We start from the raw sequence: 27,656 nt of genomic DNA on the forward strand, positions 1-27,656 counted from the left end.
GGCAGCTCAGTCTCCATGGGGGTTCCGTAGTAAGGGGAGTAGAGGTTGTCACTGGCATGAGCTTGGTTGCCTGCTCTTTGATCAACTCCTCTGGGCCACAGAGAAAGAAGATCTAGACAGTCCTGATGAGACCTGATTGCCTAGAGTCAAATAGTAGGTGAGTAGGACCTCTTTGATCAACTTCCCCTGGGGGTTGTAGCCTTGCAAGGCCACAGAGGATAACAATGCAGCCAGTCCTGATGAGATCTTATAGGCTAGGATAAAAAAGAATGAGAGGAGGACCTCCCCAATGAGTGCAATAGGGGAGGGGCTTAGGGAGAGAAGAAACAAAGAGGGTGGGATGGGAGGAGATTAGGAAGGGGAACATAGCCATGATAAAAAGTGAATAAATTGTAATATATAATAAATTTAAAAAAACAAATGAAAACAAACCAGATTCCATTAAAAATAAATAAAATTAAGAATGTAATGATAGCAGGCATACCAGTTGAGTGTCAGAAAGGAAGCTACATAAAAGTTATTAAGGAAAATGAGTAAGAGAACATATGCTAAATATAAATGATGTTGGAATTATGATCACTGGAGTGGAAAGTTCTCATTTTACAATATGAATCACAGAGTATGCAAGAAGAAGCCCTGTTCAAATAGGAGGCTCTGAGACTCTTAATACTATGCTATGAGTTTGTTTTAAATCTCTAAGAAAATGTGTCAGGGAGAATATATATTGGTCTGTGAATGGAACCATAGGGTTAGAGTTCTTATGACTGATGAAAAGTGATAGTTAATTGGTGTTTTTAGAAAATGGCTGATGCCACATGCCTGCAATCCTAGCACTTCAGGAGGGGTACAGATGCCAATGGGAGTCAACCCCTGACAGTGTCTGGAGGGCCAAGAACCAAAGGTAGGATAGCCCAAAGATTTTGGCCACCTAATATCAGTGGCCAATAATAATAATAATAATAATAATAATAATAATAATGAAATGAATCCTAAGGATATTCAGCTATGTTAATAATTTCATGCCTAGCCCAATTGTTATCCGAGAGGCATCACCCAGCAACTTATCAAAACAGATAGAGAAACTCACAGACAACCATTTGGCAAAGTTTGGAGAATTCTATGGAAGAGCGAAGCAAAGGATTGAAGGAGTCAAAGATGTCAAGGACTTCACAAGAAAACCTACAGAATCGACTAATGTGGCCTCATAAGTGCTCACAGAGACTGAACCACAAACTAGGGAGCCTGCATGAAACTGACCTAGGCTCTCTGCACATGTTACAGTTTTGTAGCTTGGTCTTCTTGTGGGATTCCTAACAGTTGGAGCAGGGACTGTCTCTGTCTCTGTTGTCTAACATCAGGACCCTTTCTTCCTTCTGGGGTATCGTATTTAGCCTTAATAAAAGAGGAAGTGCCCAGTCTTCCTGCAACTTGATATGCCATGGCTGGTTGGTACTCACCATTGCTGGCCCACCCTTTTCTGAAGGGAAATGGAGGAGTGTGTGTGTGAGGGAGGTGATGCAGGGAGTCAGTGGAAGAAGAGAAGGGAGGGGAAACTGTGGGTGCAATGTAAAAAAAAAAAAGTTCAGTATCAGTTCATAAGCTGAGGAAGCAGAATGAGGTAATGTCTGTAGCAAAGATATGAAAGGATCAGAGAAATAGCAATTGACTGGCCAGGGAAAGTAAGGATACAATAATGCTTCAGCAAAATCCTGAAGGTAATTTAGGAAGTGAAAAGACACAATTTTAGCTTAGAATAGGAGTGCATGTGCTACAGTATAGTGTGACCCATTAAGTTTTATGCTCAGCCATGAATTTGATAAGAAATGGATTATCAGATTTCTAGAGCTGAAGACAGGGCTCAGAGGCAAGGAGAGCATATAGTTATTTTTGAAGAGGATCCAAGTTTATTTCACAGCTTTTTCTCCGAAGACTAACAGGTATCTGAAACATTAGTTAGAGGAGAGCTGATGCCTCTAGGCTCTGCAGACATCTACACTCATCTTCAGATACCCATCCACAGACACACAGAACAACACACACATGCACAATTAAAAATAAATTCCTCATTTTTGCAAATTTCTTTGGAAGTTTTGTTTTGCTAACATTATGTTCTACAACATATTCATCTAAAAATCTCAAACTCAAATTAGCAGCAAAGTCAAAGAATTCTATGAAATTACAAGGGTATGGTTTACAAAATGGTTAGTGGCTTCACATAGAAAGCACTACACCAAAGGTCAGAAACCGTTCAGAATATGCGAGAAGTTTAACAAGTGCTCTAAGAAAATATTAACAATATTATCTTAGAGAGCAAAGTCTGTGAAATAAGATGGGAAAGTTAACAAGTACTCTAAGAAAATATTAACATCGTTATCTTAGTGAGCAGAGTCTGTTAAATAAGATTAATGGCACAGAGGAAATAAAAATCATTTTATATAATGTGAAAAGTTTTGTGATATTATGTAAAATTTGAAGTAAGGAAAAAGGTGCAATGGTGTATAACATCACTTGAATTTTTTGCAACTGATACCCAGATACAGATGTCATTAAAAATCAAAGTGGTTTGATTTTGTGAAAAAAAAAGTAAAGTCTAGCTCTTTAAATTTGAATGGCATTTCATGAGCTCAGGTATTTGAAAGCATGATATCCAGTTGGTGGACATTTGGGGAAAGGATTAGGAGGTGTGGCCTTATGGAGAAGGTATGTCACCAGAGGTTTTCTTTGAACTTTCAAATTCCTTGCCTTTCAGTTCCAGGTTATCTCTCTCTGTGTGTGTCTCTTTCTCTCTTCCTCTGTCTCTCTGTCTCTCCCTGTCTGCCTGTGGTTGTTGTCTCAAGCTGTAAGATCTCAGCTCCTCAAGGTTACATTTCCACCAGCAACGGAGGAGGGCCCCCCTTTCTCCACAACCTCTCCAGCATGGCCCCTGAAAAAAACTCTCTTGAGTTTTTGATCTTAGCCATTCTGATGGATGTAAGGTGAAATCTCACGGTGTTTTGATTTGCATCTTCCTGATGACTCGGGACGTTGAACATTTCTTCAAGTGTTCCTCTGCCTTTCAATATTCCTCTATTAAGAATTCTCTATTTAGCTCTGTACTCCATTTTTAATTGTATTGCTTGGTTTTCTTCGTGTTTAACTTCTTAAGTTCTTTATATATTCTGGATTTTAGCCCTCTGTCAGATATAGGGTTGGTGAAGATTCTTTCCCAATCTGTCAGTTGACATTTTATTCTGCCAACAGTGTCCTTTCCTTTCTAGAGTATATCAGTTTCATGAGGTCCCATTTATTGATTGTTGATCTCAGAGCCTGTGTTGTTGATATTCTGTTCAGGAAGTTGTCTCCTGTGCCAATGAGTTCAAGGCTCCTCCCCACTTTTTCTTCTAACAGGTTTAATGAGTCTGGATTTATGTTGAGGTCTTTGATCCACTTGGACTTTAGTTTTGTGCAGAGTGATAAATATGGATCTATTTGCATTTTTCTACAAGTAGACATATAGTTAGACCAGCACCATTTGTTGAAGATGTTATCTTTTATCCATTGTATGGTTTTAGCTTCTTTGTCAAAAATCAAGTATCCATAGATATGTGGGTTTATTTTTGCATCTTTTATTAGAATCCATTGATTCACCATTCTGTTTCTGTGCCAGTACCTGCTGCTTTCTCAGAATATTAGGACTAGTGCTACCTCAAGATCCAGTTATAACACTCTTAGGCATATTTCCAAAATATGTTCAACTATAAAACAAGGACATTTGCTTAATCATATTTGTAGCAGCTCTATTTGTAATAGCCAGAATCTGGAAACAACCTAGATGTCCCTCAACTGAGGAATGGATACAGATTGTGGTACATTTACACAATGGAATACTACTCAACTATTAAAAACAAAGAAATCATGAAAGTTGCAAGCAAATGGTGGGAAATAGAAAAGATCATCTTGAGTGAGGTATCCCAGAAGCAGAAAGACAGACATGGCATATACTCACTTATAAGTGGATATTAGACATATAATATAAGTTAAACATACTAAAAACTGAAACCTAAAGAAGCAAAGCAAGAAGAAGGACCCTGATTAAGACGATAAATCCTCATTAAGAAAGGCAAACAAAAAGGCATTCAGAAAGGGATGGACATCGGAAGAGGGAGAAAACAGGGAACAGAACAGGAGACTACCACAGAGGGCCCCTGAAATACTCTACCTTACAAGGTATCGAAGCAGATGCTGAGACTCATAGCCAAACTTTGGGCATAGTGAAGGGAATCTTGTAAAAGAAGGGGGAGATAGAAAGACCTGGAGGTGACAGAAGCTCAAAAAGGAGAGCAACATAACCAAATAAATCTGGGCAAAGAGTTCTTTTCTGAGACTGATACTCCAACCAAAGACCATTCATAGAGATAACCTAGAACCCCTGCATAGATGTAGCCCATGGCAGCTCAGTGTACAAGTAGGTTCCCTAGTTATGGGAACAGGGACTGTCTTTGACATGAATTCAGTGGCTGGCTCTTTGATCACCTAAACCTTGATGAAAATAAAATGATTATATAACCTAATCTGCTCATCAAAATTAAGAAGCACCCAAACTATTGCCGTTGGTACCAGATGCTTTTTACTTTGTACTAGTGGTTCTTAAAGTGTATGTATCAACCCCATTGGTGGTTGCATATCGGATATCCTGAATATTAGATATATGATTCATAGCAGTAGTAAAATTGCAGTGATGAAGTAGCAGCAAACTACTTTAATGGCTGGGGGTCACTACAACATGAAGAACTGTATTAAAGGGTCACAGCATTAGGAATGTTGAGAACCACTGCGTAACACCCTACCAAATGAAGGCCTGCCCTGTAGAAACTTCACTCATGTAATCCACTTGTCAATCATGACAGTGTATTCTTCTTTAACTTATAATTTTGCTCCAAACAAATTATCTTGCTTCTTTTGCAAGTCTGGTGTGTCCTTTCTCATTTTCAGTTTTTGGATAAGAGGCCAAGAACCTGGAACACGTGTGCTAGAGCCCAACCACCAGTAAATTTGGGAAACAATCCAGGGAATAAGAGAGTAATACTGAAATAAGAGAGTAATCTCTTGTTTCAGTATTAATATGTCCCTCATTACTCTCTGGGTTCTTTCATTCTGAAAGTTGAGATAGACTCTGGCCTCTCCACCCTACAAAGTGGGCATGGCTGAAATTGGCATTCCTCACCAGCTCCCTCCTTTGCTTGAGATACCAAAGCACAGTGAGAGGCAGTTAACCCAATTAAGGACAAGATAACCTCTCACCCTTTCTTTTAGTATTGCATCTGCCCTCTGAGACATTTTCTAACTCTTTCAGCTACCTGAGAGCTTAAAAAGGTGTTTTCCTCCTTCCAGCCTCGTGTAAATCTGAAATAAGTGTTGGTATTTTTGAATTACAAACATGAAGAATGTGATTTATTGATTGTACTCTGGTTTCACTTGAGTAACTCACAGACTTGCTTGTAAAAACAAGGTGATTAAAAGAAAATAAAACAAGTTTAGTAATGCAGTGACTGTAGGTTCTTCTACAAAGATCCAAAACTTTACTAATCATGGGTAGTGGTTAGGCTTGCAGCATCAGACACAGTTTTCTTCTTAATGAGTGAGTCTTAAGTCTAATAAGAGAACTCTTGGTTACTGCCAATGTGTGTGTGCCACTATTGTACCCTTAGGGTTACCATGCCATGATGATATTGATGTTATCCATAGGGTCTCATAGCTGGCTAGGACTGTTGGTTACTTACCTATTTAGGAAGCTTGCATGACGACTTGGGTACCATGAAAACCAGTATATAAGTCAGTCCAGCTCAGGGCCCTCTGGTTATATTTTTAAAAGTGATTGGTGTCTTCAGCACTAAGGACCTACTACTTCTGAATGGCAGCATAGAACAGTATCAATAGTTTTTTTTTTTTTAAATGTTTTGGGAGTCCTCTGGACAAGCCTGACCAAAAATTCACTAGAGTGTTTCTTATGCCTGCTGATGGCATTTAAATTAGATTGGCTTTAGCTCTTTGAGGGTCCATTGTCAGCTCAAATGAGAAAATTTCATTTAAACTATGTATATATGTTTTAATAAGGTTGACATATATTGTAGGCTTTTTAGGTAGATTATTAATAGTGCGATATTTTAAAATGACATTATGAGGCCTCCTTATAGTTATTTCACCTTTTTCTCTCCTTTTGCATCTATCTCTCTGCTTTATCTTTTTACTACTTTCTTTACAATTTTGATAAACACCATAATTCCATTTTAAATATTTGTCATTTTATGTACAAATGACTAGAGTCCTCACCCCTCATCAAGGAAACTTATTTTTCAAAAGATAGATTTTATTACAGAAAACCACAAGCAATCAAAACACATTTTTGTGGAGACCAGTCCCAGCAGTTACATCTACAAAACAATTCTGTTACCTAAACTCAGAACAAAAGAAATTTCATAACAGCCAGATGATCAGGGAGTGTGTTGTGAGACCATCTACTCTAGTAAAGTCAGAAGTTGTACCAACAAAAAGTTAAATCAACATAACTGCCCAAACATGAGCTTAACAAGGACAACTATAGATATGTGAAAGGAGATAGAGAGAGACCATAGGCCTCAACCTTTCACAAAGAACTATAGAGAACTAAGAAATGCTGAGAGTGAAAGAAATAGTTTACTCCAAGGAATAGCATTCCAATCAGTTATATTTACATATACATATATGTGCATAACAACAATTATGGAAAACAAAGAGACCATGAATGTTTAAGAGAGCATGGTGGGGCATGTAAGATTGTTTGGAGACAGGGAAGGAAGGAAAGAAATAATGTAATTATAATATAACCTCAGGAAAAAAAACAAATTAAAAAATAACACACACAAACACAGAAGCACGCATTAATGGGTCTGGAAAAAAATAAGTAGTTTAAATATAAAAAGTTTGAAAAAGGAAGAAAACCAGAAAATGAAGTTTGAAATATCAGACTACTATCTATCTTGAAAATGAGTTTTTGCCAAGAAATGAAACTGTTTGTACTTCAACTGCTCAGTTATCTCTCTTATTATTATTTTTTCTTCTCTCAAAGCTTCTGTTGTCTTCCATAACCAATAAGAGTATCTTGTGGTTTTTGTTTTGTTTTGTTTTGTTTTGTTTTTTCCTGTATCTTAACTCTCATTGCTACTTTAAACTACCCTTTACTAAACTTGGGTGGCTTTACCTTTTCCAATTAATATGTGTTTAGACACCTGACACTAGAGAACTGCCTACTCATGCCTCTGAAGAAAAAAAAAAGTATTTCTAGGACTCTGCTGTTCGTGAAAAGTATGGATGACTCTTGAGGATCAGGGAGATACTTACTGTGCCCACCAGAGAACATTGTCATCAACACTGAGGGATTCTATGTATCTAAAATTGCTGGGACCAAGGAAATAAAAGAGGCCCATTAATTGGGTTTGCCGCTTCAGAATTTTAAAGTCCATGGTAATAGAGCTAAGGCATGCTGACAGGAATAACTGGGAGCATACATCTTGTTCCACAAGCAGAAATGAGAGAGAGGACACATGGAATGATATGGCTCTTTAAAAATGTCAATCCTAGATATGGAGGGGCAAGATGGCGGCGCCGGGAGGACTCTCATTCTGAGCAGCAGCACAGCAGGATCATCACAGTGACCAGCAATCAGAACTCTCGGCCATAAAACACAGTCAATGTGTTTCCCAGGTGAGAGGATACCCCACGGTGGGGGATTCAATCAGCTTTTAACTCACCCGGCTAAACCGTGGAAGAGATCCCGGTTCCCCCAGACGCTTGGCTGCCGACCGCCAGCCCCAGCCCCAGCACAGAGCCACAAGCCAGTGTCTCTGGTCAAGGTCCCAAACTGAACCTTGGGCACCACACTATCAGAGACTGGAATTTTCAGTCGAGAGATAACCCCAGGGTACAGGAAACGATTGGGACCGGCCTTAGGTCACCCAGACATCCTGGAAAAGACTCGGGCGGGTTCCACGGGCACCCCAGGAGCCAGCCCGGAGCCAGAGCTGGGGACCCAGGTTCTGGCACAGAGCCCTGCCTGCCTGCGCACCTGATTCGCCGCCTGAGATAGAAACGGCGGGTCTGATCTCAGAGCACTCAGCTCACCCCCAACCTGAAAAGGTCCCCGGAAAATTACCCAGCTTAGGGAGGCACTCAGGCTCCCAAAAGCCTCAAAGGCAGACACAGGCAGTTTCTGCGCACCAGACAGCTGGCAGAGACTGAGCCGCCATCACACAGCTGTGCTCCAGGCACAGGCAGTTTCTGCGGCCAGCCAGCTGGCAGACACTGAGCAGTGTGCACCAGGGCAAAAAAAGACACTGGGAGTCCATGTCTCCAGAGAATCCATGGGGAAGGAAGGAAACTGTACTGACCTAAATCACCCAATCCTTCCCTAGAAAAAGTCTAGCAGTCTAGTGGGGCTGAGGCACCAGCACTCAGCTGTGCTCCAGACACAGGCACAAACAGTTGAGGCACGCCTGATGTCCAACTGGGTCACAGCAGCTGATCATTAAATTTACAACAAGAAACCCAGAAACAGGGCAGCTGCCCTCAGGACTTCCCTGGGTGAGAGGAGAACCCTCTCGACTAACAAAGACCACAGTTACCACTCAGGTCTATATCCCTGAGGTGAGCAACTCCTGAAAAAACACCAGCCATCCAGGGACTATACCCAAAAAGCTGAGGGAACATCCTTCAGGAAAAACCAGCTTTCTGCAAAGGGGATTCTCTCCACCACAGGATCCCCAGGAACCACCAGAAAATAACCCCAAACACCTAAGATAACACAATGGGTAGAGGCCAGCGTAAAAGCTCAAGCAACAAAAGACAGAGCAATATGGCATCTCCAAAACCCAGTTACCCAGGGGCAAGTAGCCCTGGATACCCCACCATAACTGAAATCCAAGAAGACGACCTAACAAGTATGCTCATGAAGATGATAACAGAGGAAACAAAGAAGATTCGTAAAGACATAGAGGAAGATAAACTCAAACAGAATATTGCCATCTGTAAAGAAATAGAGGAAGCTGCAGCCAAACAGTTTATGGCCTTTAGAAAGGAAATGCTTAAAACACTGAATGAAATGATAGAAACAGAGTTGAAGGAACTAAAAGAAAAACAGGAAAGTACAATCAGACAGGTGAAGGAAGTAAACAAAACAACTCAAGACCTGAAGATAGAATTGGAAAAATTAAAGAAAACACAAATGGAAGAAATAATGGAAAGAAAGAATCTAGGGAAGAAAACAGGAACTACAGAGATAAGCATAACCAACAGACTACAAGAGATGGAAGAAAGAATCTCAGGTGTAGAAGATACAATGGAAGAAATCGATGTATCTGTCAAAGAAAATGTTAAATCCGAAAAATTCCTGACACAGACCGTCCAAGAAATGCAAGACAATATGAAAAGACAAAACCTAAGAATAATAGGTATAGAGGAAAAAGAAGACTCCCTTCTCCAAGGCCCAGAAAATATTTTCAACAAAATCATTGAAGAAAATTTCTCCAACTTAAAGGAGAGGCCAATTAGAATACATGAGGCCTACAGAACACCCAACAAATTTGACCAGAAAAGAAAATCCTCCCGCCACATAATAATCAAAACAGTAAGTATACAGAACAAAGAAAAAATACTAAAAGCTGCAAGGGAAAAAGGCCAAGTAACATATAATGGCAAACCCATTAGAATCACACCTGACTTTTCAACAAAGACTATGAAAGCCAGAAGGGCCTGGACGGATATCATGCAGACCCTAAGAGAACACAGATATCAGCCCAGGCTACTATACCCCGCAAAACTCTCAGTCCTCATAGATGGAGAAAACAAGATATTCAATGACAAAAACAAATTTCAACAATACCTACAAACAAATCCAGCATTACAGAAGACACTGGAAGGGAAAATACAACCCAAGAAAGCTAGCTACATTCAAGAAAACACAGGAAATAAATAACCTCACTTCAGTAAAACAAAAAGCAACCAAGCACACAACCGTATGACCATAGCCAACATCAAAATCAAGAGAGCTAACAGCCACTGGTCATTAATCTCTCTCAACATCAATGGACTCAACTCTCCAATAAAAAGACACAGATTAACAGAATGGATACGTAAACAAAACCCAGCAATCTGTTGCATACAAGAAACACACCTAAGACACAAAGATAGACATTACCTGAGGGTAAAGGGTTGGAAGATGACTTTTCAAGCAAACAGACCCAAGAAGCAAGCAGGAGTAGCCATTCTAATATCTGATAAAATAGACTTTTAACCAAAATTAATAAAAAGAGATGGGGAAGGACACTTCATACTCATCAAGGGAGAATTCCACCAGGAAGACATCACAATCCTGAACATCTATGCCCCAAATACAAGGGCACCCACATTTGTGAAAGAAACATTGATAAAATTTAAAGCACATATAGATCCCCACACATTAATAGTGGGAGACTTCAACACCCCACTCTCAACAAAGGACAGGTCAACAAAACAGAAATTAAACAAAGAAACAATGTCTCTGACAGAGGTCATGAATCAAATGGACCTAACAGACATTTACAGAACTTTACACCCAAACACAAAAGAATTTACCTTCTTCTCAGCACCTCATGGAACCTTCTCCAAAATAGACCATATAGTGGGTCACAAAGCAAGCCTCAACAGATACAAGAAGATTGAAATAATCCCATGTATCTTGTCTGATCACCATGGAATAAAGCTGGACCTCAACAATAACAGAAATAACAAAAAGCCTACACACACATGGAAACTGAACAACTTGTTACTAAATGACAGCTGGGTCAGGGAAGAAATAAAGAAAGAAATTAAAGTCTTTCTAGAAATCAATGAAAATAAAGACACAACATACCCGAACTTGTGGGACACAATGAAAACAGTGCTAAGAGGAAAGTTCATAGCACTAAGTGCCTTCAAGAAGAAATTCGAGACAGCTCATTCAAGCACCCTAATGGCTCACTTAAAAACCCTAGAAAAAGAAGAAGCAGACACACCAAGAAGGAGTAGACGGCTGGAAATAATCAAACTCAGGGCTGAAATCAATCAATTGGAAACAAATAAAACAATTCAAAGAATCAATGAAACCAAGAGCTGGTTCTTTGAGAAAATCAACAAGATTGACAAACCCTTAGCCAGGCTAACTAAAAGGCAGAGAGACACCACCCAAATCAACAAAATCAGAAATGAAAAGGGGGATATAACTACAGACACTGAGGAAATCCAAACAATCATTAGGACTTACTTCAAAAGTCTATATGCCACAAAATTTGAAAATCTAAATGAAATGGACAATTTTCTTGATCGATTTGACTTACCAAAGCTGAATCAGGACCAGGTAAATCAACTAAATAGTCCTATATCCCCCAAAGAAATAGAAGCGGTCATCAAAAGTCTCCCATCCAAAAAAAAGCCCAGGACCAGATGGCTTCAGCGCAGAATTCTACCAGACCTTCAAAGAAAAGCTAACACCAATTCTCTTCAAACTATTCCACAAAATAGAAACAGAAGGAATATTACCAAATTCATTCTATGAAGCCACAGTCACCTTGGTACCTAAACCTCACAAAGACTCAACAAAGAAAGAGAATTTCCGGCCAATCTCCCTTATGAACATTGATGCAAAAATACTTAATAAAATACTTGCAAACCGAATCCAAGAACACATCAAAGATATTATCCACTATGACCAAGTAGGCTTCATCCCAGGTATGCAGGGGTGGTTCAATATATGGAAATCCATCAATGTGATCCACCATATTAACAAACTGAAAGAAAAAAACCACATGATAATCTCCCTAGATGCTGAAAAAGCCTTTGACAAAATCCAACATCCATTCATGTTCAAAGTATTGGAGAGATCAGGGATACAAAGCACATATCTAAACATAGTAAAGGCGATATACAGCAAGCCTATAGCCAACATCAAACTGAACGGAGAGAAACTTAAAGCAATCCCACTGAAATCAGGGACAAGACAAGGCTGCCCACTCTCTCCATATCTCTTCAACATAGTGCTGGAAGTCCTTGCTAGAGCAATATGACAGTTGAAGGAGATCAAGGGGATACAAATTGGAAAGGAAGCAGTCAAATTATCACTATTTGCAGATGATATGATAGTATATGTGACTGACCCCAAAAACTCTACCAGGGAACACCTACAGCTGATAAACACCTTCAGCAAAGTGGCTGGATACAAAATTAACTCAAAAAAATCAGTAGCCCTCCTGTATACAAAAGACAAAAGGGCTGAGAAAGAAATTAGGGAAACAACACCCTTCACAATAGCCACAAATGACATAAGGTACCTTGGAGTAACCCTAACCAAGGAAGTCAAAGACTTGTATGAAAAAAATTTCAAATCTCTGAAGAAAGAATTAGAAGAAGATATGAGAAGATGGAAAGATCTCCCATGCTCATGGCTTGGCAAGATTAACATAGTAAAAATGGCCATCTTACCAAAAGCAATCTACAGATTCAATGCAATGCCCATCAAATTACCAACACAATTCTTTACAGACCTGAAAAGAAAAATTCTCAACTTCATCTGGAATAACAAGAAACCCAGAATTGCTAAAACAATCCTCTACAATAAAAGATCTTCAGGAGGTATCTCCATCCCTGATCTTAAGTTGTACTATAGAGCAACAGTTTTAAAAACTGCATGGTACTGGCATAGAAACAGAATGGTAGATCAATGGAACCGAACAGAAGACCCAGAAATAAACCCACACACTTATGGACACCTGATCTTTGACAAAGACGCCAAAACCATACAATGGAAAAAAGATAGTATCCTCAACAAATGGTGCTGGTCTAACTGGATGTCTACATGTAGAAAAATGAAAATAGATCCATACTTGTCACCCTGCACAAAACTGAAGTCCAAGTGGATCAAAGACCTCAACATAAAACCAGACACATTAAATCGGCTTGAAAAAAAAGTGGGAAATACCCTAGAACTCATTGGTACAGGGGAAAACTTCCTGAACAGAACACCAACAGCACAGGCTCTAAGAGCAACAGTCAATAAATGGGACCTCATGAAACTGAAAAGCTTCTGTAAAGCAAAGGACACCGTCATCAAAACAAAGCGACCACCTACAGATTGGGAAAGAATCTTCACCAACCAAGAAATGTTCAACCTCACTAGCCATTAGGGAAATGCAAATCAAAACAACCCTGAGATTTCACCTCACACCCATGAGAACAGCCAAGATCAAAAACTCAAGTGACAACACATGCTGGAGAGGTTGTGGAGAAAGGGGAACCCTTCTCCACTGCTGGTGGGAATGTAAACTTGTACAACCACTCTGGAAATCAATCTGGCGCTTTCTCAGACAACTAGGAATAGCGCTTCCTCAAGATCCAGCCATACCACTACTGGGCATATATCCAAAAGAGGCTCAAGTACACAAAAAGGACATTTGCTCAACCATGTTTGTAGCAGCTTTATTTGTAATAGCCAGAAGCTGGAAACAACCCAGATGCCCCTCAACTAAAGAATGGATGCAGAAATTGTGGTACATCTACACAATGGAGTATTACTCAGCAATGAAAAATAAGGAAATCATGAAATTTGCAGGTAAATGGTGGGATCTGGAAAGGATCATCCTGAGTGAGTTGTCCCAGAAGCAAAAAGACACACATGGTATATATTCACTCATATAGACATACAACATAAGACAAACCCACTAAAACCTGTGCATCTAAAGAAACTAAGCAAGAGTGAGGACCCTAACTGAAATGTCTGATCCCCATCCAGAAAGGCAAAGAGGATGGACATCAGAAGAAGAAGAAAACAGGAAACAACCTAGGAACCTACCACAGAGGGCCTCTGAAAGCCTCTGCCCTTCAGACTATCAAAGCAGATGCTGAGCCTGATGGGCAACTGTTGGGCAGAGTGAATGGAATTTTAGGTAAGAACTGGGAAATAGTGAGAGCTGGAGAGGACAGGGTCTCCACAAGGAGAGCAACAGAACAAGAAAATTTGAACACAGGGAACTTCCCAGAGACTCATACTCCAACCAAGGACTATTCATGGAGATAACCCAGAACCCCTGCACAGATGTAGCCCAGGGCAGTTCAGAGTCCAATTGGGTTACATAGTAATGTGAAGAGGGACTGCCTCTGACATAATCTGATTGGCCTGCTCTTTGATCACCTCCCTCGGGGGGAGCAGCCTTACCAGGCCATAGTAGAGGATAATGCAGCCACTTTTGATGTGATCTGACAGACTAAGATCAGAAAAGAGAGGAGAACCTCCCCTATTAGTGGACTTGGGGAGTGGCATGCAAGCAGAGGGAGGAGGGAGGGTGGGATTGGGAGGGGAGGAGGGAGGGCCTTATGGGGGATGCAGAATGAATAAAGTGTAATTGATGAAAAATTTAAAAAAACATGTCAATCCTAGCCTAGAGATTCAATATCTTCAACAAAGCCACAACTCTTAATCCTTCTTCAAAAGTTGTAATAACTGATGACCAGGTATTCAAATATTTGAGTCATTGAAAATATTTGTATTCAAAGAACAGATTTGGGTAATTCTGAATATTATGGGTAAATTCACTTTAGAAGTAGCATATTCTGTTTTTATTACATATCTGGGAAAACTGTCTTTTTGGTTCACAGCTGTTACTAGAATGGAAGGCTAAAGTAAAAGTAGTTAATATCGCTAAGTAAATAGGAATGGATGTACTAAAAGGAACATATATGAGTTGCTAGTGAAACCTCTGAAGGGAATAAGAAAAGATAACTAGAAACCAGGACAATTGCCTGATGGATACCTTCTGTGTTACCCATCAGAACAACATACATCAAAATAGAAAGAAGCCCACAACTGTCATGATCATTTCAATGACAGTAAGATTCACTGGAGTAGACAACTGCATTCATCTTTCCAGGGCAAACAGGGACAGGGAAAATTTTTGTGTATTCATTGAAGGTCTACAACAGTATTTTAGGAAATAGTCCCAAGATAAGTTAAACCACCTGGTAATGATGCAGAGGCCATCATACTTGATCTTAATACTTTTCCTATATTTCTTAATGGTCCCTCTCTTTGAAACACAGATGCCTAATGGACTTTGTGCTTATGATTGGATTGATTGTACTGCATGTCTTATATTTCACTAAACACTGCCAGTTATGTCTTTCTCCACTGAGAAGGGGTTATGTGTACCCACCATCAGCAAAAAGCTGGGACATGAAAGAGGCTTATTTCGAGACTAATCCTGGAAAGAACCTGGCTACTGCCAATCAGCACAAGAGGAAGAACTGGATACATATTTACACTCATGCTCCATTCCTGAATTAACACAAAATATAAGACCTTCTTCCCACCTTGCCCTTATTCTCAAATATGACTTGGTGCCCTATTTGCCTATGCAATGAGAAAATGGTCAAGCCTCTGGATAGAAAGCTTGTCTAAACGTGGCTCAAGGTCCAACTTCCCTGCAGGAAACTCTTGAAGATTTTTCAAAGACATTTTCTCAGAGGCATTTTCCTTTCCTTTTTTTCTGGTCCTGCCACTCCTCTTCATTTATTCTGTAGTCCACCTAACTCACACTTCTGCTAGAGAAGGCATTACCTCTGGATCAGTTCTGACTCCATGTTACTGATGTTTGTTGAACCCTAAAAAATAGTCATAATCCTTGAGTATCTTCATTCATGCTGCCAGCCAAAAGTCTTGCTTCTTTGCAAATCTATTAGAGCCTTATTTTCTTTTTCTTTTTTTTTTTTTTTTTTTTTTTTTTTTGCAGCCCCATTCCTCCTCTTCCCACACCAGTCCCACTTATCATCCCTCCTACCTCCCCTTTTCCTGGGAAAAGGGGAGCTCCCTTTCCCACCCAGCCCAGCTCATCAAGTTGTATCAGGACTCAGCATGTCTTCTTCCCCTGTGGCCTGGTAAGGCAGACCCACCAGGGGAACGTAATCAAAAAGCTGGCAAGTGAGTCTATGTCTAATGTATTCCACACTTTCCTTACTAGCAGACCCCCATAAAGCCTAAGCTGCCCATCTGCTACATCTTTGTAAGGGCCTAGGTCCAGTCTGTGCATGGTCCCTGGTTGATGCTTCAGTCTCAGCAAGCCCCTCTGGGTCCTGGTTAGTTGGCTCTGTTGGCCTGCTTGTGGGGTGCCTGTCACTTCCAGGTCCTTTTATTTTTACTCCTACTTTTTCCACAGGACTCATTGCCCAATTTTTGGCTGTGAGTATCAGCATGGGTTTTGAGGCACTGAGCACTTCTCAGAGGATAACTCTGTCAGGCTCCTGTCTGCAAGTTTTGCAGAACATCATTCATAGTGTCAGGGGCTGGCACTCACTGATGGTGTAGGTCTTTGGTTGGGTCAGGCATTGGTTGACATTCCCTCAATCTCTGCCCTGTCTGCTCTATCTTTATCCCTGCATATCTTGTAGACAGGGTAAATTTTGTGTCAAAGTATTTGTGGGTGGGTTGGAACTTTCCATTCTTGGCTGGGAAACTAGTCTAGTTAATGTTGTGTCCTCTTTGGCCTCTGCTACTAGGTGTCTCTGCTTGAGTCCTCTTAGTACCTTCCCAGGAGGCTACCCTGACTTAGGTCTCCAGCTTGTCACAGAGTTACCCCCACCCTCAGTTTCTCTTTTCTCTACAGGCCTTCTTGTCCTCTCACCCTTGCTCTCCTCAGGTCTGCTCTCTGTCTTCTTAACCCTAAGTGCCCCTCTCCTACCCTGTTTCTTCTCTTTAGACACTGCCTCTGTTTATTCTATCTCCTTTTCTGAGTGAGACTTATGCATCTTCCCTTGGACCCTCTAGGTTACTTATTTTCCATGGGTCTGTGCCTCATAGTATGCTTATCCTGTACTATATGGCTAAAATCCATTTATAAGTGAGTATATACCATGTGTGTCTTTCTGGGTCTGGGTTAAATCACTGAGGATGATATTTTCTAGTTACATCCATTTGCCTGGAAATTTCATATCTTTGTTTTTAATAGATGAGTAGTATTCCAATGTTTAAATGTGCCAGAGTCTGAGAAAGAAATTAGGGAAACAACACCCTTCACAATAGCCACTAATAACATAAAGTACCTTGGTGTGACTCTAACCAAGCAAGTGAAAGACCTGTTTGAGAAAAACTTCAAGTCTCTGAAGAAAGAAATCGAAGAAGATATCAGAAGATGGAAAGATCTCCGTGCTCATGGATTGGTAGGATTAACATTGTGAAAATGGCCATACTGCCAAAAGCAATCTACAGATTCAATGCAATTCCCATCAAAATACCAACTCAATTCTTTATAGACCTTGAAAAAAAGATTCTCAGCTTCATATGGAGAAACAAAAAACCCAGAATCTCCAAAACGATCCTTTACAACAACAGATCACCTGGAGGTATCTCCATCCCTGATCTCAAGCTGTACTACAGGGCAACAGTAATAAAAACTGCATGGTATTGGCATAGAAACAGAAAGGAGGATCAATGGAACCGCATAGAAGATCCAGAAATAAATCCACACACCTATGAATACTCGATATTTGACAAAGAAGCCAAATCTATTCAATGGAAAAAAGACAGCATCTTCAACAAATGGTGCTGGACCAACTGGATGTCTACATGCAGAAAAATGAAAATAGATCCATATTTATCACCCTGCACAAAACTAAAGTCAAAGTGGATCAAGGACCTCAACATAAAACCAGATACCCTAAATCAATTGGAAAAAAAAAGTGGGGAACAGCCTAGAACTCATTGGCACAGGAGACAACTTCCTGAACAGAACACCAACAGCACAAGCTCTAAGAGCAACAATCAATAAATGGGACCTGATGAAACTGAAAAGTTTCTGTAAAGCAAAGGATACTGTCATCAAAACAAAACGACTGCCTACAGATTGGGAAAGAATCTTCACCAACCCTTTATCTGACAGAGGACTCATATCCAGTATATACAAAGAACTAAAGAAGCTGAAAAGCAGCAAACCAAGTAATCCAATTAAAAAATGGGGAACAGAGCTAAACAGAGAATTCTCGACAGAGGAATATCGAATGGCAGAAAAACAGTTAAAGAAAGGCTCCACGTCATTAGCCATTAGGGAAATGCAAATCAAAACGACCCTGAGATATCACCTTACACCCATCAGAATGGCCAAGATGAAAAACTCAAGTGATAACACATGCTGGAGAGGTTGTGGAGAAAGGGAAACCCTCCTCCACTGCTGGTGGGAATGTAAACTGGTACAACCACTCTGGAAAGCTCTCTGACACTTTCTCAGACAATTAGGAATAGTGCTTCCTCAAGACCCAGCTATACCACTGCTAGGTATATACCCAAAGTTCGTTCAAGTACACAAAAGGGATACTTGCTCAACCATGTTTATAGCAGCTTTATTTGTAATAGCCAGAACCTGGAAACAACCCAGATGTCCATCAACAGAGGAATGGGTACAGAAATTGTGGTATTTTTACACAATGGAATACTACTCAGCAATCAAAAAGGAGGAAATCATGAAATTTGCAGGCAAATGATGGGATCTAGAAAAGATCATTCTGAGTGAAATATCCCAGAAGGAGAAAGACAAACACGGTATATACTCACTTATATAGACCTATAATATATGATAAACATAATGAAATCTATACACCTAAAAAAGGTAATCAATTGAGCGGACATGGGGTAAGATGATCAATCCTCGTTTAGAAAGAGAGATGGGATGTGCATTGAACCTATGACAGGAGTCTACTCTAGGCATTTGAAAGACTCTAACTAGCAGTGTTTTCAAAGCAGATACAAAGACTCATAACCAAACCTTCGGCAGAGTACAGGGAATCATATGAAAGAAGGGGAGTTAGTATGATGGGGAAAGGATAGTAGCTCCACAAGGACCAAATATATCTGGGCACAGGGTCTTTTCTGAGACTGACATTCAACCAAGGACCATGTATGGATATAACTTAGAACCTCTGCTCAGATGTAGCCTGTGGTAGCTCAGTAACTAATTGGTTTCCCAAAGTGAGGGGAACAAGGACTATTTCTAACAGGAACTCAATGACTGGCTCTTTGGCCTCCCTACCCTCCAAGGGAGGAGCAGTCCTGTTAGGCCACAGAGGAGGAATTTGCAGCCAGTTCTGAAGATACCTGATAAAACAGGATCAGATGAATGGGGAGGAGGTCCCCCCTATCAGTGGACTTGGAAAGGGGCATGGTGGAGATGAGGGAGGGAGGGAGGGACTGGGAGGGAATGAGGGATTGGGACACGGCTGGGATACAGAGTTAATAAAATGTAACTGATAAAAAAAATAATAATAAAATAAAAAAAAAGAAACATGAAAAAAAAATGTGCCAGAGTTTCTTTATCCATTCTTAGGTTGAGGGATTCTTTCCAGATTCTGGTTATTGTGAATAAAGCTGCTATGAACTTAGTGTCCTTGTGTATGGTGGAGTATCTTCTGGGTATATGCCTAGGAGTGGTGTAGCTATGTTTTGAGTTAAAGCTATTCACAATTTTTTGAGAAAGCGCCAGTCTGATTTCCAAAGTGGATGTACAAGCTTTTACTCCCACCAGCAATGGAGGAGTGTTCCCCTGTCTTCACATCCTTGCCAACATGCTCTGCTGCTTGAGATGTTGATCTTAGTCATTCTGGCCAATGTAAGATGGAATTACAGTGTTGTTTTTATTTGAATTTCCCTGATTCTTCTCTTGAGAACTTTGTTTAGTTCTGTGTCTCATTTTTTTTGTTTTTTTCCATGATTTTAATTTTTAAATTTTTTTTATTTTTATTTTATTATTTATTTTTAAAAATTCTTTATTAATTATACTTTATTCACTCATTTTTTAATTGAGTAACTTTGCTTATTGGTGTTTGATTTCTTGAGTTCATTATATATTTTGGATATTAGCCTTTTTTCAGACCTAGGACTGGTGAAGATCTTTTCCCAATTAGTACACTGTCATTTCATTCTACTGAAAGTGTCCTTTCCCTTACAAAAGCTTCGAGTTTTAAAAGGTCACAGTTATTAACTTGTTGATCTTAGAGGCTGAGCTGTTGTTCTCTGCAGGAAGTTGTCTCCAGTTTGTTCAAGGTTCTTTCCCACTTTCTCTTCTAATAGATTTAGTATATTGCTGTTATGTTGAGGTTTTTGATCCACTTGTATTTGAGTTTTGTGCAGGGAAATATTTTTGATTGTGAGCTTAGCCTTCAACGACTGAGCCATCTTTCCAGCCCTTGTGCAGGGAAATAAATATGTATCTAATTGCATTTTTTCTACATGCAGACATCCAGGTAGACCAGCATCATTTAAGATGTGTTTTTTCCATTGTATGGTTTTGTTTCCTTTTTCAAAAATTAAATGGGTTTAGTTCTGCATCCTTGATTCTATTCCATTGATCAACCAGTATATTTACATGCCAGTACCATAAAGTTTTTGTTACTATTGCTCGGTAGCAGAGCTTGAGGTCAGGGCTAGAGACACCTGCAGAAGTTTTTTTATTGTATAGGATTGTTCTAGCTATTCTGAGTTTTTTTGTTTTTCCATATGAAGTTTAGAATTGCTCTTTCAAGGTATATAAAGAACTTTTTTTGGTATTTTGATAGGGATTGCATTGAATATATAGATTACTTTTGGTAATGTGACCATTTTTACTATGTTAATCTTACTGAACCATGAGCATGAGACATTTTTCCATCTTCTGATATCATCTTCAGTTTCTTTCTTCAGAGACATGAAGTTCTTGTCATAAAGGTCTTTAACTTGCTTTGGTTAGTTACCCCAAAATATTTTATATTATTTGTGGCTATGAGAAATGTGTAGTTTCCCTAATTTCTTTCTCAGTACATTTCTTGCTTGTATTGTAGACCTACTGATTTTTTTTTATTAATCTTGTATCTCTCTGTTTATCAGTTGTAGGAGTTCTTTGGTGGAATTTTGGAAGTTGTTTATATATATTATCATACTGTCTGCAAAGAGCGATTCTTTGAGTTCTTCCCAATTTGAATCTGCTTGATCTCCTTTAAGTGTTCTATTGCTCTAGCTAGAACTTCAAGTACTATATTGAAGCGGTGCAGAGAAGGTGAGCAGCCTTGTCTTTTCCCTGATTTTAATGGAATTGCTTTGGGTTTCTCTACATTTAATTATGTTGGCAATTGGCTTCCTGTCTATAGTCTTTCTAATGATTAGTTATGACCCTTGTATCCCTGATCTCTCCAAGACTTTCATCATGAAGGGTTGTAGGATTTTGTCAAAGACTTTTTCTACATCTGATGAGATTATCATGTGACATTTTTCTTCTTTGAGTTTGCTTGTATGGTTGATTACATTGATATATTTTTGTATCTTGAACCATCTGGGCATCCCTGAGATGAAGACTACTTGATCATGGTGGATAATGTATTTGATATGTTCTTGGATTTTGTTTGTGAGTCTTTTATCGAGTATTTTTGCATCAATGTTCATGAATGAAAGTGGTCTAATATTCTCTTTCTTTGTTGAGTCTTTGTGTGGTTTACATATCAGGGTGATTGTGGCTACATAGAATGAGTTTGGCAATGTTCCTTCAGTTTCTATTTTGTGGAATATTTTGAGAAGTATTGTATTAGCTCTTCTTTGAACGTTTGGTAGAATTCTGCACTAAAACCATCTGGGCCAGAGCCCTTTATCTTGGGAGACTTTTGATGACTGGTTCTATTTCCTTAAGGGTTATAGGATTGTTTAAATTGTTTACCTGATCTTGATTTACCTTTGGCAGGTTAAATCTATCCAGAAAACAGTCCATTTCTTTCAGATTTTCCAATTTTGTGGAATGTAGGCTGTTAAAGTCATAACTAATGATTTTTTTATTTCCTCATTGTCTGTTATTATGTCTCCCTTTTCATTTTTTTATTTTGTTAAGCTGGATACTTTCTGCCTTATTGTTAGTTTGGATAAGAGTTTGTCTATTTTGTTGATTTTCTCAAAGAAAGAGCTCTTGGTTTCATTGATTCTTTGTATTGTTCTATTAGCTTCTAATTTGCTTTCTAATGATTAGTTATGAGCCTTGTATCCCTGATCTCTCCAAGACTGATTTATTTATTGATTTCAGCCCTGTTGCTTATTCTTGGTGTGTTGGCCTTTTTCTTTTCTAGAGATTTCAGATGTGCTTCTAAGTTACTAGTATGGGATCTCTCCAATTTATTTATGAAGATGCTTAGTGCTATAAACTTTCCTCTTAGCACTGCTTTCATTGTGTCCCATACGTCTGGGTATATTGTGCCTTCATTTTCATTGAATACTAGAAAATACTAGAAAGTCTTTAATTTCTTTCTTTATTTCTACCATGAACCAGTGGTCATTGAGTAGTGAGTTTCCAGGAGTTTGTAGGCTTTCTATTATTTCTGTTGTTTTTGAATTCCAGCATTAATCCATGGTGGACTGATAATATACAAGGGGTTATTTCAATCTTTTTGTATCCGTTGAGACTTGCTTTGTGAAATGGTATATGGTCAGTTTTGGAGAAGGTTCTGTGAAGTGCTGAGAACAATGTATATTTTCTTGTGTTAGGTGAAATGTTCTGTAGATATCTGCTAGGTCCATCTGATTAATGACATTTATTTGTTTCTTCATTTTACCATTTAATTTCTATCTTGATGATCTATCAATTGCAGAGAATGGGATGTTGAATTCTCCTACTATTAATGTGTAGGGCTCAATGTGTGCTTTAAGCTTTAGTAACATTTCTTTTATAAATGAGTATGCATTGGGGGCATAGATGTTTAGAACTGCGACATCATCTTGGTGGTTTTTTTCCTCTGATGAGTATGAAGTGTCCTTTCTCTCTTTTGATTAGTTTTGTTTGAAAGTCTATTTTATTAGATAATAGAATGGCTACTTCAGCTTGCTTCTTGAGTCTGTTTGCTTGGGAAACCCTTTCGCAGCCCTTTACACTGAGGTAATGTCTATCATTATTGCTGAGGTGTGTTTTTTTGTATGGAACAGAAAGATAGGTCCTCTTTTCATATCCATTATGTTAACCTGTGTCTTTTTATTGGGGAGTTGATGCCATTGATGTTGAGCGATACTAATGACCAGTTTTTCTTCCTTTTATTTTGATGTTGGTGGTGGTAGTGTGTGTGTGTGTGTGTGTGTGTGTGTGTGTGTTTCCCCTACTTTTGGTTCTGCTGATGCAGGGATATTTATTACCTGTTTTTCTGAGTGTAGTTTGCTCCCTTGGGTTGTAGTTTTTGTTCTAGTGTCTTATGTAGGTCTGGATTTGAGGACAGGTACTGTTTAAATTTGTTTTTGTCATGGAATATCTTGTTTTCTTCCTCTGCGGTAATTAACAGTTTTGCTGGGTATAGTAGTCAGGGCTGACAACTGTGGTCCCTTGTATCTGCAAGATATCTGTCCAGGTCCTTCTGGCTCTTGGAGTTTCTGATGAGAAGTCAGGTTTAATTCTGATATGTTTGCCTTCATATGTGACTTGGTCTTTTTTTCCTTGCAGTTTTTAATATTCTCTTTCTGTTCTGTACATTTAATGTTTTGATTATTATGTGGTGGGGTAATTTTCTTTTCTGGTTTAATCTATTTGGTGTTCTGTAAGCTTCTTGTATGTTTATAGGCCTCTTTTTCTTTATGTTGGGGAAGTTTTCTTTGATTTTGTTGGGAATATTTTCTTGGCCTTGGAGCTGGGACTCTTTTCCTTCTTCTATTTCAATTATTCTTAGGTTTGGTCTTTTCATAGTGTTCCAAATTTCTTGAATGTTCTATGCAAGGGATATTTTAGTTTTAAAATTTTCTTTGACTGGTGCATCAATTTCTTCAATCGTATCCTCTACCTCTGAGATTCTGTCTTCCATCTCTTGTATTCTGTTGTTGATGCTTGTGTCTGTAGCTCCTGTCCCTTTCCCTAGATTTTCAATTTCCAGGATTACCACAGATTGTGTTTTCTTTATTGTTTCTCATTCCACTTTTAGGTCTTGGAGAGTTTTATTTATTTCCTTCTCCTGTTTAATTATGGTTTCCTGTATGTCTTTAATTTCTTCATTTGAGAGATTTATTCAATTCTGTCACCTGTTTATTATATTTTATTGTATTTTCCTGTGCTACTTTAAGAGCTTTATCTCTCACCTTTAATGACTCTATCATTTCCATAACCTCAGCTTAAGAATCTTTTTTCTTGTATTTTGGGTGTGATAGTATCACCAGGGCTTGCTGCAGTAGGACTGTTTTCTGGTGTTGCCATATGGTGCTGAATTTTGTTGCTTGTGTTCTTATGCTGGCCTCTAGCCATCTGGCTGACTGTGGTGGTCACCAGCAGTGTGGTCCCTTTGCTGGGTTCACTATCTGTGTTCCAGTTGGGCTAAGCAGATGCAGAGCAGGCAGAAAGATCTTGAAGCAAAAAGGTAGTCCAGTGCCACCAGGGCTCCTGGAGATGAAGAACAGTGGGGCTTGGGTCCCGCGCCCAGCTAGTCTTCACTGGGGTATGTGTCTGTGAGCCAGGTGGGCCAGGCAGTTGGGAAGCAGGCAGAAAGTTGGTCTGGTGCCACACAATCCCCCTCAGAATGGGGGACAATTGGGCTTGGTGTCTAGTGCCCATCTCACCTCCCCTGGGCTCTGTATCTGTGAGGTAGGTAGTCCAGGCAGATGGGGAGAAGAAAGATCTCTAAGCTGAAAGCTGGTCCCATGACACACAGGCCTCCTCAGGATGGGGGACAATGGAGCTTGGTCCCTTGCTCAGCTCACCTCCCACACCCAGTTTTAAAAACAGGTTGAGAATAGGTAGAATAGGTACAATTTATACCCATATATATATATATATATATATATATATATATATATATATATATGTTAAGGTTCAGTGGTGTTCAACCCCAGTTTCTCACACTGTTGGGTTGGTTAGTCCACTCCTTCTCAATGTGTGTTTACCACAGTTTGATCTCAACTGAAAAGAAAATATTTAAAGGTAGGGATAATTATCATGTGACCAGCACTAAAAGCCCTTTTCAAATAAAAATATGTCAATATGAATCACTTTTTCAGAAAATCTTTAACACTTTTAAAGTGTTTTCAGTGTTTACAATATTATAGCGATTAATGTCCACCTTCAATTCTCTATATATGCAATAATATTATGTAGTTATTTTTAGGTGGGGTCATCTTCAAACATCTTACTGAAAGACGTAAGCCACTTTTATATTTTCCTCTTCTGGTGATACATCCCTGTAGATCTAGCTATGATGTATGTATTTAAATGTCAGTTTGTCAGAACTCATGATTACTTGAGCAGTGAGACTTGATTGAGAATCCTCTACTTTAGGGTGGCCTATGAGCACATCTCAGGGTCAGGGGAGTCTTGATTTTCTTAATTGATATAGGAATCCTCCCTGCCTATGTAGGCAGTACAGTTCTGGTAGCAAGCCAGATAAACAAGGGTGCAGAAGAAGGAAGATTCTTCATGTTTTGCTTTTGTGGCTTTCCCTTTCGTTGCTGAGTCAGTTTATCCTGTTAATGATAATGACTTTGCTGATTTTAGAGCCAGCTTTCAGGACTATCAATCTAGACTGAGGATCAATGATTTCCATGAACCCTCTGAGCCTTCAGTGCAAGACTGGGTCTGCAGAGTTATCAGACCTCTATGGGAATTTAAATGGTTCTCAGCCATTTAAATGTGGGATAGCTGCTGTCAGTCTATTTGAGCTCCATTGAGTAATCCAGTGTAATAACTTCTGCCTGCAAAGCAAGTCCTAGCCCAGGCTAGTCTACAAAGTGAGATGCAGTAAAGAATTTCAAAATCTTTCACTGAGACAATGGATGGCATCTCCTTAATTATGTATCAAATTCTAGGAAGGACTCCAAGATGGCGGCGAGCAGAGCACACTGTTTTGGAGAGGCAGAAGACATGAATTTCCGGATTTGGTGAGTGGAGAGTCAATCGAAGCTAGAATTTGGACTTTGGGCTTTCTAAAGGAGAGGGGCCACCACAGAAGCGTAGAGTGCTAGTAGATTTAGATCGGGCGCGGACTTCTTCGTGAAGGAAATAGGGTACTTCCCTTGTCTGGGCCTTCCACGGGGAAACCCGCACACAGCACCAGGCAGCTGAGCACAAAGCTCATATCTGAGAGATAAAGGCAGCAGAGACAGTGCTCCGGGCCCCTTATAGCAGTGGTCTGCTGTAACCATCCGTTGAACACCCGTCCCCTCCTTGAACACACGTCCCACTCAGGGCCCTCCGGACCCGCGGAGCGTCCCCTCCTCCATCCCGCTGACATGATCCCAAGCTAGACCACAGCAGGAAGTGCAGTGTAGCTCACATTTCAAGCAGCCAAAGCGCAATAACCCCAGAAACCTCCTCACAGGAGGAGCGCAGGCCCAATCACAGAGCTCCAACCACTGAGCGCTAACCACAGAGACTCAGATCCACAATACAATTCTTCCTGGATACCAAAGCCGCAAAGCTCAGTGTCTGGGACCCAAGACGGGCGGAGACAGGGAGACAGGGCTCCAGACCCCGCAGCGGCAGAGGAGAGCAGTAACGACCTGCTGAATGCCACCACTCAGAGGAGAACACACCCCACCTAGGGCCCTCTCGCCGAACTCTTGACCTGTGGAACACACCCCCCACTACCACCACCACCCTGCTCTGCAGGAGTGCACGCACCACTGAAACTCCACCCTGCCAGAGTGCACTCCCAATACAGGGCTAGCCACAGAGACTCAAATCCACAGTATAACCCTTCTGAGACCCCAAGTCTGCAACCGGCAGCACGGAATACACAGGGCTCCCCAGCCAGTGATTGTATGGGCCATCCAACCCCTCAGTGGCAGAAAACCAGCTGAATAGACACCAAAGACCAGCAGACTTGAAATCAATACACGTGCGCACATTCTTCAACAGCGCTTGCGATCCCTTAGCACCTGCAACAACTTCAGTGCCTGCAGGGTACCCCTCTCACACACTGAAGGCCTCTTCATTCACCAACACCCTGTCCCTTAGGACACACCCACAAGCACACGCTCAAACACACGCTACCCTGCGTTTGTCCTTCTGCGCCTGCGAACTTTCCTCCTACAGGTATAGTTGAATAACCAATGCACACACCGAAACCACTAGACCTCACCCATTTTCCTGAAGAATTCTCCAGATACCAGAGAAAAACCAGTCTGACCTGCAGAACCCAGGAACAGACAGTGAACGCTACTGATAGCCAAATGGCCAGAGGTCGGCAAAAGAACACAACCAACACAAATCAAGATATCATGGCTTCACCGGCAACCTCCAAAATTATTGGACACTCCAACTCAGCAGAAACACAAGAAAATGATTTTAAAGCTATGATTATCCAGTTATTTGAGGCACATAAAGAAGAAACCAACAAATCTCTCAGAGAAATAGTCATAGAGATTCAAATAGTTAAAGAGGATACAAAAAAATCCCTTAAAGATTTGGCCTCCCAAATAGAAACAAAGAAAAACGAAGTGAAGGAAGAAGCTCTTAAAGAAACACATGCAAATATAGCCAAACAATTGGAGGCAGAAGCAGAGGCACTAAGAGAGGAAACAAACAAAAAAAAATAGAGACCATATTGGAGACACAGGAATCCACACTCAAACAGATGAAGGAAATGTTGCAAGACATGAAAACAGAATTAGAATCAATAAAGAAAAC

At 40.0% G+C, this 27,656-nt stretch overlaps 1 long non-coding RNA gene across 2 annotated transcripts in view; it reads left to right on the top strand.

Moving 5' to 3' along the window:
* LOC132653188 (uncharacterized) overlaps window positions 1-27,656 on the top strand; it is a 61,752-nt gene that overhangs the window by 10,217 nt on the left and 23,879 nt on the right. The window contains exons 2-4 of one of the 2 annotated variants that reach the window (XR_009590949.1): window positions 102-157; window positions 7,597-7,719; window positions 25,835-25,906. This is a non-coding gene — a long non-coding RNA (uncharacterized LOC132653188). The remainder of the gene's footprint in view (window positions 1-101; window positions 158-7,596; window positions 7,720-25,834; window positions 25,907-27,656) is intronic. The other variant, XR_009590950.1, reaches the window with a different exon arrangement.

This window comes from Meriones unguiculatus, chromosome 3 (assembly GCF_030254825.1).
Source record: "Meriones unguiculatus strain TT.TT164.6M chromosome 3, Bangor_MerUng_6.1, whole genome shotgun sequence".
Classification (NCBI taxonomy): Eukaryota; Metazoa; Chordata; class Mammalia; order Rodentia; family Muridae; genus Meriones; species Meriones unguiculatus.